The sequence below is a fragment of the Anolis carolinensis genome, chromosome 1, assembly GCF_035594765.1.
Source record: "Anolis carolinensis isolate JA03-04 chromosome 1, rAnoCar3.1.pri, whole genome shotgun sequence".
NCBI lineage: Eukaryota > Metazoa > Chordata > Lepidosauria > Squamata > Dactyloidae > Anolis > Anolis carolinensis.
In genome coordinates, this window is record NC_085841.1 from 360,017,559 (window position 1) to 360,032,623 (window position 15,065).

Consider the following 15,065-nt stretch of genomic DNA (forward strand, 5'->3'; position numbering starts at 1 on the left):
CAGTGCAGGTGGTCCCGGTGGTGATCGGCACATTGGGTGCCATGGCATTGACAAAATTACGATCTGCCAACTGCAAAAGGCCACCTTACTGAGATGTGCGGGCATCATCTGAAAATACATCACACAGTCCTAGACACTTGGGAAGTGTTCGACTTGTGATTTTGTGATACAAAATTCAGCATATCTATCTTGTTTGCTGTGTCATAATAAAACAACAACAACAACAACAATAATAATAATAATGGTCCAAAACCTTGCCACCTTTTCTCTGAATCCCAGCAACCCTTCTACTCTTAAGGTCACTCTAAAGGACTCACAACCTATTATCTTCCTTTCAGGGCTGCTTAAAGGCATATGGAGGGAGGGGAAAATAATACAGGCAAGGAAAAGTGAGGAGACAAGTTTGGGAAGAAGTGTTTCCCCATCTTTATTTATATTTATCTGTTATTTATACTTTGCTTTAGCTTGTATCCCTTTGGGCTGCACCTGTCACTTCTTTGGAAAACTTTGTCGGTTGTTTTTGTCCCCTCTTTCTGGGGAGGGAGGGATTTAAAGGAAACACAAAAGACTTCTCTTTCAGGCAAGGAAGGAAACCTTTTTCCGAAAAGGAAGAAGATAGCTTGGCTCTCTTTCTTTCTGTTGGCCCGTTTGCGTGGTTCAGACGTAGCTGTGTACACGCGGTCCAGAACTGAGTGTATTTTCTGTCCATTTCAAGAAGGGAGACTTATAGCCGAGAGTCTGTGTGTGTCTGTGTGGGAGAGTTTCCCCTGTGGAGATTTTATAGGAACTCTTTCCCCAAAATAAAGACTTTGTAAATAATGCTTTGCCTTGGTGTTCAAATGTTGTTTGTGCCTTATGTTGAATTGTTTTCGTGATTTTTATTTATAGTCACGTTTAGTTATATTTTTCCTATTATATGTATGTTGGCACTGAATTTTTGCTAATAGGTGGTAAACCGCCTTGAGTCCCCCCCCAGGGGTGAGAAAGGCGGTATATAAATATAATAAATTAATAAATAAACAATTAAGGCCGGTTTCCTATCAGGTGACCTCCTTCCTCCAGGTGTGTATCTGGTTGTGATGATATGGAAACTTCCACTCAGCTTCATATTGCAATGTTTTACAGCATCCTTTTGTCCCCCACCCATGCCAAACTCCACTTTCTCCCCTTCCTTTTCTTCTTTCTCCTCTCCCTGCCTCTTCTTCCCTCCCTCCCTCTCTTTCTTCTTTCTCCCCTTCTTCCTCTTTCTTGTCCTCCACCTTTAATCTCTTTATTCCTCTCCTCCGCTTCTCCTTTCTCCCTTCTTTATCTTCTCCTCTTCTTCATCATCACTTCCCCTTCACCCTCTCCTTTTCACTTTGCTTTCTTTCCTCTCCTCTTTTTCCTCTTCATCTTTTTCATCTTCATTTCTTCAGTCTTTCCTTTTCCCTGGCCTCTTTTTCTTCCTCTTTTCGCTCCTTCATTTCCCCATCTTCTTCTTTTCGCTTTGTTCTTTCTTCTTCACAAACTCCTCTTCCTTTTTTCTTCCTTTTTCTCCCCCACTTCTTCTCCCCCATCATTTCCCCTCCCTCCACTTTTTTCTTTTCTTTCCAATCCCTTTCTCTCTTCCTCCTTCATCTCCTTCTTCCTCTTTTTTTATCAGTCTTTAGTCTTCTTTTTCACCCTGTTCCTCCTTCTCTTCATTTCCTTCTTTCCTCTCTTCTTCTTCCTCATATTTTCCCCATCTTCCCTTTTTTCACTTTGCTTTTCTTTCTTCACCTTCCCCTATCCCTTTCCTCTTCCTTCTCATCCTCACTTTCATCTCCTCCTCCTTTTTTATTGTTTTTCTCCTTCCTTCCTTCCTTCCTTCCTTCCTTCCTTCCTTCCTTCCTTCCTTCCTTCCTTCTTTCCTTTCTTCCTTCTTTCTTTCCTTCCTTCCTTCCTTCCTTCCTTCCTTCCTTCCTTCCTTCCTTCCTTCTTTTAGTTCCTCCTTTTCCTCCCTCCCTTCATCCTCCTCCTCCTTTTAGACTTCACTGTTCCTTCCTTCTCTTCAATAGACCCACTGAGTTCTTTAGCCTTCTCTGCCAAAGCAAATATACAAATCCCAAGAATGAGCCATGGCAGTTAAAGTGATGTCAGACTGCACTAATGATAAAGTGTAGGTGCACCCACATTGCCAAGTTCCAGAAACACATCTATCTCTTTTATTATTCATAACCATATCTGGACTAGATCTTTCCCTCCCACCACTCCTACATTTGGCAGGGATATGAGAATGAATTAGGGTTGAGAATGTGAAAAATGTTGTCTTAGGAAATGGGAAAAAAACCTCACAACCTCTGAAGATGCCTGCCATAGATGTGGGCGAAAGGTCAGGAGAGAATACTTCTGGAACATGGCCATACAGCCAGGAAAACATACAACAACCTAATGGGGAAAAAACTTAGTTCTTCCTCCTACCTTCTCCTTCTGTCAGGATACTGATTTAGGCCCTAAATCCAATGTTTATAATGCCATTGAATCCTTTGAAACTAATATGTAAATTCCACTGTTTTAACAGTCTTATTTTAGTTAGGACTACTCAAAAAATTATTTCAGACTAAGCTCTGAAGATCAGGAATAGAATTATCCAAAGGCCTCCTCACTTGCTAGTTTCCTTTGTGGAAACACCTTTAAACTACCCAGATCCTACCCTGCCTTTTTGTCCCATCCATCCCAACCCTTAAGGTACTAGATCCCATTTGATCCTTGTAGCTAAGCAGGTTCAGCCCTGATTAGCACTTGGGTAGGAGGCAGGTAATGATTCTCAGAATAGTTAGGGCACAGACTGAGCTTTGTTCAGTAGTTTTATACCCTAAAGGCACCAGGTACTATCTTAATGGTTCTCAACCTGTGGGTCCCCAGATGTTTTGGCCTACAACTCCTAGAAATCCCAGCCAGGATTTAGGATTTCTGGGAGTTGTAGGCCAAAACATTTGGGACCCACAGGTTGAGAACTACTGTCCCATCTGATCTTGGAAACTAAGCATGGCCACAGCCCTGGTTAGTACTTGGAATTGTGGAATTGTTGAAGTCCAAAACACCCAAGGACTTGTCCAAAACTTGGAGGACCCAAGTTTTCCCATGCTTGTCTTAGAGTCCTTTGACACAGCCATAAAACCCAGAATATCAAGGCAGAAAATCCCACAATATCTGCTTTGAACTGGGTTATCTGAGTCCACACTGTTAATGTAGGATTTGTGTATTGATAGTGCTCGGGCTGTGGCGCAGGCTGGAGAGCAGCTGCAATGAATCACTCTGATCAGGAGGTCATGAGTTCGAGGCCCGCTCAGAGCCATGTTTGACTTGTCTTTGTTCTATGTTAAAAGACATTGAATGTTTGCCTATGTGTGTAATGTGAGTCCCCTTCGGGTGAGAAGGGCGGAATATAAATGCTGTAAATAAATAAATAAATAAATAAATAGTGTTTAAATGCAATTTGTGCCATGCTTGTATTGCAACTGATTGCATCATCCAGATTGTACCATAATGTGGAAAGAGTTAATTGCCAAGAAGCTATGGTGACCTTGATGTGTGGCTGGAACTAGGGAGTATCCAGACACAAGTGTTTGTGCATAACGATTGTGTCAGTTCAGTTGAGTTCTGTCTGCCTAGAGTTGGAGTCAAGTTCTGTTGGAGAACAGAGCAGTCCTGTGTTCGTCTGTCGTCTGCAAGTCTGTTTGTGTTGATTATTGCTGCATACAGTAAAACTTTATAAATAGTTTTACCAACGTCTCTGAGTGTCTCTTCGTTCTGCGTTCCACTGCTTCCATCCAACTACTGCTGCGCTGCAAATACTCTGACACACACCACCATATATTCCAGTTCAAAGCAGAAAATGTGGGATTTAATTCAGCTGTGTGGAAGGGCCTTAGAAGCTAAGCAAGTCAGTAGACTATATTTCAGAGGATGCCACTCTGAGTATCCTTTGACTAAGGAAATCCATAGGCGACTTGAAGACCCAACCAAGCCTTGGGAACTCTCTGGTGTCTCTCAAGGGTGGAGAGAAAGCATTGTTTGCCTGTGGATTATGGGAGTCTTTCTCTTTTCAGTGTAAGCCTTGCCCTTCCTCTCCCCACCCAAACCCAGTCCTCCCATAAAATAACCATTAGGAGACAATGTCTTTGCGCGTGTTGGCCAAACTTGGGAGGAGGGAGAGGGGAAAAAAGGGGGAGGAGGGGAAGAAAGAGAAGGAGAAGAAGGAAAAGCCTTTAACAAACCCCCAGATCGGGGCCGGAGGTTGTGAGAATAGAAGAAAAGGGCTCTCCCGGTGTGTCTTTCAATCCCTCTAAGCTTTTTCGTTGGTAACTTTCCTCCCGACTTTTTCTTTTCTCTGTTTTGGATCAGGAAGAAAACTTTCTCTCTCCTCCCTCCTTCCTAAAATAACAATAATAACAACCACCACCACGACATAATAATAATAATGACAATAATAATAACAACCACCACTACATAATAATAATAATAATAATAATAATAATAATAATAATAATAAAATCCGAATCCCCCTCTCCTTGGATGTTTGTTTGCTTGGTTTTGGTTGCATTCGCTGGAGACTGCATAGTGTCTAAATCCGGCTTGAAGTTAGAATAAGGCTTTGCTCACTCTCCAAAAAGATAAATTAAATTAAAAAATAAAGGCTCACATCTCCTGGAAACAGAAAACCAGGCTTTGGAGAAAGAAAGGGAATCTCTTTGCTCACACGTTCACACCTACACGTGTTTCTCCCTCTTCCAACTCTCCAAGGAACTGATCTTTCCAATTATCATTATTTCCCCAATTCTTCGTTATCTCTCCTTCCACTATTTGGATAGTTCCTTTTTATTCTGTCGAAAATACTATCTTTTGTTCACAATTGGAATGAATATTTCGAAGGACCCCAAAAAGAGTCTTAACGTCTAAATATCTAATATGTTTAGGTCTTTGAAGGCTTATAGTTTTAATGGTTTAGGTTTTGTTACATGCCATTGTTTTTAAACTTGAGACGAACTGTTATTATATGTGAAGCATTGAATTTTTGCCATTTACAGCCCTTGATGTACACCGCTTTGAGTCCCCCCAGGGGTGAGAAAAGCGGTATAAAAGTGCAATAAACAAACAAATAAATAATTTTCTCAGAGACAAGGTGGAAAGAAAGGGAGGGAAGAAAAGAAGAGAAAATGGAGGAGTGTTGTGGGACATTTTGCAGACTTCTTTGGATTTCTTGCTCAGATACAGGATAGAAAGAAAAAAAGAAAGGAAGGAGGAAAAGGGAGGGCTGTTTTAGAAAGTTCCATCTAGATTTGTTTCAGTTTCCTGAAATAATTTCTTGACATTTAAAGAAACTGGGTTGCTGTGAGTTTTCCGGGCTATCTGGCCATGTTCGTTTTAGTTTATTATCACATTTCGAACCACCTTCCTGTCTGTGGAAAGTCCAGGGTGGGAGAAAGAACACTTGCCTGTTTGAGGCAAGTGTGAATGCTTTTAATTGGCCACCTTGATTAGCATTGAATGGCCTTGCAGCTTCAAAGCCTGGCTGATTCCTGCCTGGGGGAATCCTTTGTTGGGAGGTGTTAGCTGGCCCCGATTGATTCATGTCTAGAATTCCTCTGGTGTTTTTTTTTAGTGTTGTTCTTTATTTACTGTCCTGATTTTATATATATATATATATATATATATATATATATATATATATATAAATACTGGTAGCTGGATTTTGTTCATTTTCATGGTTTCCTCCTTTCTGTTGAAATCGTCCACATGCTTGTGGATATCAGTGGCTTCTCTGTGTCCTCTGACATGGTGGTTGTGAGAGTGGTCCAGAATTTCTGTGTTCTCAAATAATATGCTATATCCAGGTGATCTGCTATAGCTGACTTCTATGGTTGAATTAGTCTGGAGGACTCTTTTTGGGAAAGTCTGTAAACTTTCCATTTCCTTCACTAATTTTTTGACATTTAGAGGTTCATTTTCTTCTTAGATGGGGATAGGAAGGAAGGAAGGAAGGAAGGAAGGAAGGAAGGAAGGAAGGAAGGAAGGAAGGAAGGAAGGAAGGAAGGAAGGAAGGAAAGAAAAAGAGGAGGGTTGTTTTGGGAAGTTCTGTAGACTTCTCTGTTTCCTGCAGGAATTTCTTGACATTTCTTGGCTGGTTTAATCCCTGTCTTCCAAACTGGAGGGAAAGGCTTTTCACAGCCGAGGAGAGGAAAGTGTAGTCTAGAGTCTGTTTACTCAGAAGTAAATCCTTCCAAATGCAAGAAGACATTATTTGCTCTTGAGTGTTTGAAAGACTTCAGCCTAAATTGGTGAAAACGAACCTTTCCGACATATAGGACGGGTTAAGACAACAACAACAACAACAACAATAGTAACAACAACAACAACAATAGTAACAATAATAATAATAATAATAATAATAATAATAATAATAATAATAATTTTATTGGGTTGCTCTGAGTTTTCCTGGACTGTATGGCTATGTTCCAGAAGCATTCTCTCCTGGCTTCACCCACATGTATGGCAGGCATCCTCAGAGGTTGTGAGGTCTGCTGGAAACTAGGCCAGTGGGGTTTATTTTTTTGTGGAATGATATCCAGGGTGAGAGAAACAACTCTTGTGTGTTTGAGGTAAGTTTGAATGTTGCAATTGATTAGCATTGAATAGCCTTGCAGTTTCAAGGTCCGGGTGTTTACTGTCTGGGGGAATCCTTTGTTGGGAGGTGTCAGCTGGCCCTAATTGATTCGTGTCTGGAATTCCTGTTTTCTGAGTATTGTTCTTTATTTACTGTTCTGATTTTAGAGGTTTTTTAAAAAAAAATACTGGTAGAAAAAAAAGGATTTCCCCAGGCAGTAAGCAGCCGGACCTTGAAATTGAAAGTCTATTCAATGCTAATCAAGGGGGCCCATTGAAACATTCACACCTGCCTCAAGCAGACAAGAGTTCTTTCTCCCACCCTGAACATTTCACAAATAAATAAACCCCACTTGCTTAATTTCCAAGAGACCTCACAACCTCTGAGGATGCCTGCTATAGATACGGGCGAAACGTCAGAAGAGAATGCTTCTGTAACAGGGCCGGACAGCCCAGAAAACTCACAGCAACCCGGCCATGAAAGCTTTCGACAATTATTTGGTTGGTTTAATCCCTATCTTTCAAACTGGAGAGGAAAGTGTAGTCCGAAGTCTGTGTTTACTCAGAAGTAAATTCTTCCAAATGCAAGAAGACATTATTTGCTCCTGAGTGGTTGAAAGACTTCAGCCTAAATTGGTCAAAACGAACCTTTCCGACACATAGGACAGGTTTAGACAACAATTACTTATATGTTTTTAAATTTTATAATGTGTTTTAATAGTGTTATTAACTGAGCTGTATGTATTGTTTCGATTTTAATGTTTGCGTTTTTGGGCATTAAATTTTTTGACGACCTTTGTAAGCTGCCTTGAGTCCCCTCGGTTGAGAAAGGCGGGGTAAAAATGCTGTAAATAAATAAATAACAACAACTATTATTATTATTATTATTTTATTATGACACAGCAAACAAGATAGATATGCTGGATTTTGTATCACAAAATCACAAGTCGAACACTTCCCAAGCGTTTAGGACTGTGTGATGTATTTTCGGATGATGCGTGCAGATCCCAGTAGGGTGGCCTTTTGCAGTTGGCAGATCGTAATTTTGTCAATGTCTATTGTTTCCAAATGCTGGCTGAGATCTTTTGGCACGCACCCAATGTGCCGATCACCACCGGGACCACCTGTACTGGTTTCTGCCAGAGTCTTTGAAGTTCAATCTTGAGGTCCTGATAGCGGCTGAGTTTTTCCTGTTGTTTTTCGTCAATGCGACTGTCACCTGGGATGGCAACATCAATGATCCAAACCTTTTTCTTTTCCACAACTGTGATGTCTGGTGTGTTGGGTTCCAGAACTTTGTCAGTCTGGATTCGGAAGTCCCACAGTATCTTTGTGTGTTCATTTTCCAATACTTTTGCAAGTTTGTGATCCCACCAGTTCTTTACTGCTGGGAGGTGGTACTTGAGGCATAAGTTCCAATGAATCATTTGGGCCACATAGTTGTGCCTCTGTTTGTAGTCTGTCTGTGCGATTTTCTTACAGCAACTGAGGATATGATCAATGGTTTCGTCAGCTTCCTTGCAGAGTTTGCATATTGGGTCATCAGCTGATTTTTCGATCTTGGCCTCAATTGCCTTTGTTCTGATGTCTTGCTCCTGGGCTGCAAGGATCAGGCCTTCTGTCTCCTTCTTCAGGGTCCCATTTGTGAGCCATAGCCAGGTCTTCTCCTTATCAGCTTTTCCTTCAATTTTGTCAAGGAACTTTCCATGCAATGTTTTGTTGTGCCAGCTGTCAGCTCTAGTTTGTAGTGCGGGTTTCTTGTACTGATTTTTTTGTCTGCTGTGCTTTGAGGAGTTTCTGATTTTGACTTCAATCAAAGCAGGTTCTTCACTTTGCTTTACATATTCTGCCAGGGCATGTTGTTCTTCTTTGACTGCTTGTTTTACTTGTAAGAGTCCTATTATTATTATTATTATTATTATTATTATTATTATTATTATTATTATTATTATTATTATTTATGACACAGCAAACAAGATAGATATGCTGGATTTCATATCACAAAATCACAAGTCGAACACTTCCCAAGTGTCTAGGACTGTGTGATGTATTTTCAGATGATACGTGCAGATCCCAGTAGGGTGGCCTTTTGCAGTTGGCAGATTGTGATTTTGTCAATGTCTATTGTTTCCTATTATTATTATTATTATTATTATTATTATTATTATTATTATTATTATTATTATTATTATTATTATTTGAAGACACACTTGTATATACCTTTCTTTATTTCCCCTGAAGTATCTTTTTGGCCTGACTACCCCTAGTTCCTTTTGCCTCCAAAAGCTGAGCCTTCTCCCAAAGTGAGAGACCCATTTGAAATGGTTTAATATATTCAAACCAAAAATAAAAGGGAGAGGGAAAAAAGCAAAGAAGGGATGGGGTGGAAGGTTTGGGAAAGGGAGGGAAAGGGGAAGGGAAAAGCCGACCAAAGTTATTTTCCAAAAATGTAATAGAATAATTTTAATGATACCCCGCATCTCAACTCATCCTTTATTTAAGGTCTGATCCGAAGGACAGGAAGGTGGTTAGAAAAGTGATAATAAATTAAAACTAAAAGCAAACCCTTCTGTATATATAGAGAGAGGATATCTAGAGCATTCAAAGATATCTGCAACTTGGATAAATAGATCTCTCCCCAAGCCCGACCCCTCCCCAACCCCCAGGCCCTTTTGGGGCTTATTGTCGGCAATTTCAATTTATTTAAAAGCGTGGTGGTTTAATAATAACACACAACAAGGGCCTGGTATTTAGTTCAGAGCAACCCTCCGACGTCGGGTTCTCCCCCTTTTCCAGATCCCTCTCCCTCCCTCCCTCTTTTCGCCTTAATCGGGTCTAATGAAAACGTAGGATTTCCTATTATTTTGGAGGAGAGGGGCAATGGGAAAAGGGGGGAGTCGAGAGGAGAGGAAGACGAGTGGAGAACGGGGGGGAAAATATAATTTATATTGTCATTAGGAGAATTGAAAAGGCCGGGTTGAGGGGCTGCCCTTAATTGAAAAAGGCACCCAGTTTTAATGGGGCGGTTGAGGAGCAGATTAGAGAGTTTATCCAAACAAGGAGTCAATTAATGGGGGGAGAGACTGGGGCTATTAACCCTAATGCATTTGCATCCCTGTTTCGCTGGGGACGGGGAGGGGGGGGCAGAGAAACTCAGATTGTCTTCATCAATCACGGAGTAGAAGGCATGCCTGTCAAATGTGTGGATGAGCCCCAATTGGAAGGGACCTTGTGAAACTACAGCTCCCAGTATCCTTTAGCACTGAAGCTTGGCAGTTCAAGTGGTGACAAAATTGTATTTATCTGTATGCTTTTCTTTCTCTGTCCAGGGAGTTGCAGTTTTACAAGGTCTTTGAGTCCCCCTCTGGGTAGAGAAAAGCTGGGTATAAATAAGGTAAATAAATAATAAATAAATTATTCCTTCCATAGCATTCAGCCATGGTAGTGAAAGTGGGGCCGGGCTATGTCGCAGGCTGGTTAGCAGCCAGCTGCAATAAATCACTCTGACCAAGCTGTGCTGGTCTTGATAGGCCCAGTGGCCAAAACTACTGTTTGTTTTCTCGATGCATACCTGCTCATTTTCAGGGTTCACCCTGGCTTTGTGTCTCACGTGGAGGACACAAAAGAGCGGATGTTTCAGTTCTATCCAGGCTGTGGCACAGGCTGGTTAGCGGCCAGCTGCAATAAATCACTCTGACCAAGAGGTCATGAGTTTGAGGCCAGCCCGTGTTGGGGTGAGCACCCGACAATTAAAAATAAAATATAGCCCCTGCTCATTGCGGACCTAAGCAACCCGAAAGATAGTTGCATCTATCAAGTAGGAAATTTAGATACCACTTGCAGACCGAAAGGTCCCAGGTTCAAACCTGTTACCTCCAACTTCTGCCAACCTAGCAGTTCGAAAACATGCCAATGTGAGTAGATCAATAGGTACCGCTCCGGTGGGAAGGTAACGGTGCTCCATGCAGTCATGCCGGCCACATGATCTTGGAGGTGTCTGCAGACAATGCCGGCTCTTCAGCTTAGAAACCCCCAGAGTCAGACATGACTGGACTTAAAGTCAGGGGAAAACCTTACCTAACCTATATGTGGGGAGGCTAATTTAAAGGTAAAGGTAAAGGTTTCCCCTGACATTAATTTCTAAGCCGAAGAGCCAGAGCTGGCGTTGTCCATAGACATCTCCAGGTCATGTGGCCGGCATGACTGCATGGAGAGCTGTTACCGTCCCACCGGAGCGGTACCTATTGATCTACTCACATTGGCATGTTTTCGAACTGCTAGGTTGGCAGGAGCTGGGGCTCACACCGCTCCCAGGGTTTGAACCTGGGACCTTTCAGTCTGCAAGTTCAGCAGCTCAGTGCTTTAACCCACTTCGGCACCGGGACTCCCTTTACGACACCATAAACAATCTAATTTAGGCTAATTTACGACACCATAAAAATCACCCAGCCACGTTGGAATGAGGAAGTTGCCGTCACAGTGGATGATGAAGCATCTGCTCCCCCTGTGGCCGGAATCAAGCATACCCTCAGGAATCTGGAAGCTGGAGAAGGTTTAAATTGCCTCTGCGTCTGTCTCTGTCTCTGTTCTATGTTATATGGCATTGAATGTTTGCCTTATATGTGTACAATGTGATCTGCCCTGAGTCCCCTTCAAGGTGAGAAGGGCGGAATATAAATACTGTAAATAAATAAATAAACAAACTGCATTCAAGCAACCAAGGGCCCCTTCTACACTGCTATATAATCTAGATTATCAAAGCAGAAAATCAATACTACCTGCTTTGTTCCTTCCACAGTGTTTATCTACACACTCTTCCTTCTCTGTCCAGAGAGTTGTAGTTTTACAAGGTCTTTAGCCTTCTCTGCTTCACTAAATCCCATCATTCCATAGCATTGAGCCATGGCAAGGAAAGTGGGGTCAAAAGCCCCTTCTATACTGCCATATAATCCAGATTATCAAAGCATAAAATCCATATTACCTGCTTTGAACTGGATTATATGAGCGAGTCTACACTGTCATATAATCTGGTTCGAAGCAGGTAATCTGGATTTTGTATTTCAGTGTAGAAGAGGCCTAAGGCGCAGGAACCCATGGTTTGAATTCCTCACCCAAGGCAAGTCACACTCTCTCAGCCTCAAAGGAAGGTAATGGCAAACCTCCTCTGAAGGAATCTCAACAAGAAAACTCCTGCCCCTTCTACATTGCCATATAATCCAGATGATCAAAGCAGACAATCCTTAATAGCTACTTTGAACTGGATTATATGAGTCTACGCTGCCATATAATCCAATTCAAAGCAGATAATCTGGATATTATGTGACAATGTAGAAGGGCCCTTAGTCATCCTATCATCAACAATCCTGCTCAGGTCTTGCAGACTTTCTCACTGCCATATAAAATCCAGATTATCTGATTTGAACTGGATTATATGACAGTCTAGACTCATATAATCCAGTTCAAAGCAGATAATCTGGATTTTTTTATTGCAGTGTAGAAGGAGCCTCCATGATCAAGGGCTCCGTGAGTCAGAAATGACTCCAAGGCAAACAACAACAACAACAACAACAACAACAAATTAATATCTAATCATCTTTTCAATCTTGGCCGCTGCAATTGCAATAGTTGAAAGCTGTCTTATAACAGATTGATATCATAAATCAGTTCCTTATTTGAGAGATTCTTTTGTTAATCCTTCTCTTTCTGCTTTATCTGTCTGCAAGTTTTCTTGTCTTTTTCTTCCAGTATTTTGTTCTATTAATAAAACCCTCATCAAAGCTTTACTGGCACCCCAAACCTTCTTAGTACCAGTCCTTTTATTCATGCTCTCCTAAAAAAAAAGTTCTTAAATCAAAATCTTGCTTGGCTTCCAAGATCAGACTGATCTGGTGCCTTTAGGACAAGCGTGGGCAAACTTGGGCCCTCCAGGTGTTTTGGACTCCAACTCCCACAATTCCTAACAGCCGGTAGGCTGTTAGGAATTGTGGGAGTTGGAGTCCAAAACACCTGGAGGGCCCAAGTTTGCCCATGTCTGGTTTAACCTTTGGTTTGCTATTAAAATGGAATCACTGTGTTGCAAAATGATGTATGTTTACAAAGTGTGTCACCAAAATGAAATGGTTGGAGAGCTCTGCTTTAAGGCCTGGGGAGGGGAATAAAACTCCTATTCTTTCCCTTTTAAACATATACTAGTAGTAGGGAATCGATTATCCATTTTAATCCAGTTTTGAAGGAGCTGTCCAAACCACTGAACCTTGCTCCTATTTCCATTCAGCACCAAGAAGAGCTTCCTTAAATTTAGCTAAAAACCTGGAATGGATTCATTGCCCCATTGAGATGGGCACTATCGGTCTCCTCTCTCTCCTTTTCTGGCTGGATCTAAACTGCAATATAATACGGTGTAGAACCATATAATGCAGCCAAGTGCAGCCAAACACCAGGCATGGGCAAACTTAGCACCTCTAGGTGTTTTGGACTTCAATTTATTATTTAATTATTTACAGTATTTATATTCTGCCCTTCTCACCCCGAAGGGGACTCAGGGCGGATCACATTACACATATAAGGCAAACATTCAATGCCTAAACATAGAACAGAGACAAAGACAACACAGGCTCTGAGCTGGCCTCGGACTCATGACCTCTTGGTCAGAGTGATTTGTTGCAGCTGGCTGCTCACCAGCCTGTGCCACAGCCCGGCCTCCCACAATTCCAACAGCTGGTAGGAACTGAATTGTGGGATTGTGGGAGTTGAAGTTCAAAACACCTGGAGGAGCCAAGTTTCCCCATGCCTGGTCTACACACTGATCATATAGTGCAGTTTGAAACTACAGTGTAGATTCGGCCTTTCTCTTTCACACACACTCCTTTCTCACTGAGATTGTCTTATATTTTGCAAGAAAAGAAGGGTTCCTTCTCAACTAGTACTCAAATAATACTTTCTGGGCTTGTTCTTTTGTGGCACCACATTTATTTTTATGTATTTACTTACAGTATTTATATTCCGCCCTTCTCACCCTGAAGGGGACTCAGGGCGGATCACATTGTACACATATAAGGCAAACATTCAATGCCATATAACATAGAACAGAGACAGAGACAGACACAGAGGCAATTTAAACCTTCTCCAGCTTCCAGCTTCCTGAGGGTATGCTTGATTCCGGCCACAGGGGGAGCAACTGCTTCATCATCCACTGCGACAGCAACTTCCTCATTCCAACGGTGGCTGGGTGATTTTTATGGTGTCGTAAATTAGCTTCCCCACATATAAGTGGTACCTAAATTTCCTACTTGATAGATGCAACTATCTTTCCGGTTGCTTAGGTCAACAACAAGCAGAGGCTATCTTTTATTTTAATTGTCAGGTGCTCACCCTGACAGGGGCTGGCCTTGAACTCATGACCTCTTGATCAGAGTGATTTATTGCAGCTGGCTCATAACCAGCCTGCGCCACAGCCCAGCCCACATTGATGGCACACACATCGTGGTGATATCGTCATAACCAGCTACACATTTCCTCTTGCAGAATTCACCTTGATTTTAAGAACAGGTTATTTTTGCATGAGTTTGGGATACACTCTTCTTCTTTTTGTCCCCCATGGTATATACAAATAAATGTGTTTTCTATTAAACAAGGGTGCACTAATAGTGAAACACTAATATGGAAGTAGCTGCACACATGTACCTTCTTTTAAAAATAAATTAAAAAATCACCCTGGGAAATAGTCACTTGCCCTCAACCAGTACTGTCCATGCACTAATTCTTTTTCCATCATATTTAGATTGAATCTCTTTCCCTGCAGATTGAATCCATTGCTCTGTTTCCTAGTCTCTGGAGCATCACAAAACAAGCTTGCCCTCCTCGACATGACATCCTTTCAAGTATTCAAACATTGCTATCATGTCTTCTCTTAACCTTTTCTTCTCCAGGTTGAACATATCCCCCTCCCCAAAAGTCCAGGATTTCTTTAAAGCCTGAGATGTAAAAGGCAACAACAACAACAACAACAACAACAACAACAATAATAATAATAAATAAATCAAAACAATTCAAAGCTCAAAGGAACACTCTGCAAACAAACAAATCATTCTTGACAATCAGAGTCCCTACAAGGCAAGAAACACACTGCAAACAAACAAATCATTCCTGACAATCAGAGCCCCTACAAGGCAAGTATGATTTTTTTTTTTGGTCTATGTAGACAGACCCTCTGAGTAGTAAATTATTTAACATGCAACAAACTGGCTTAATTTGCCCCATTAAGAGGGAAGAGATGGGGATAACACACAGTGGGAGAGACAGCCAGCTGCAGGTGGCAGAAAATGTAGGCGAGCAGCTATGCTTCTCCTTCCCTCTTTTTTCTGCTCTGGTCAGGAAAGTCTTCATAGAATCATAAGGGTTGGAAGAAACCACAAGGGCCATCCAGACGGACCCCATTATGC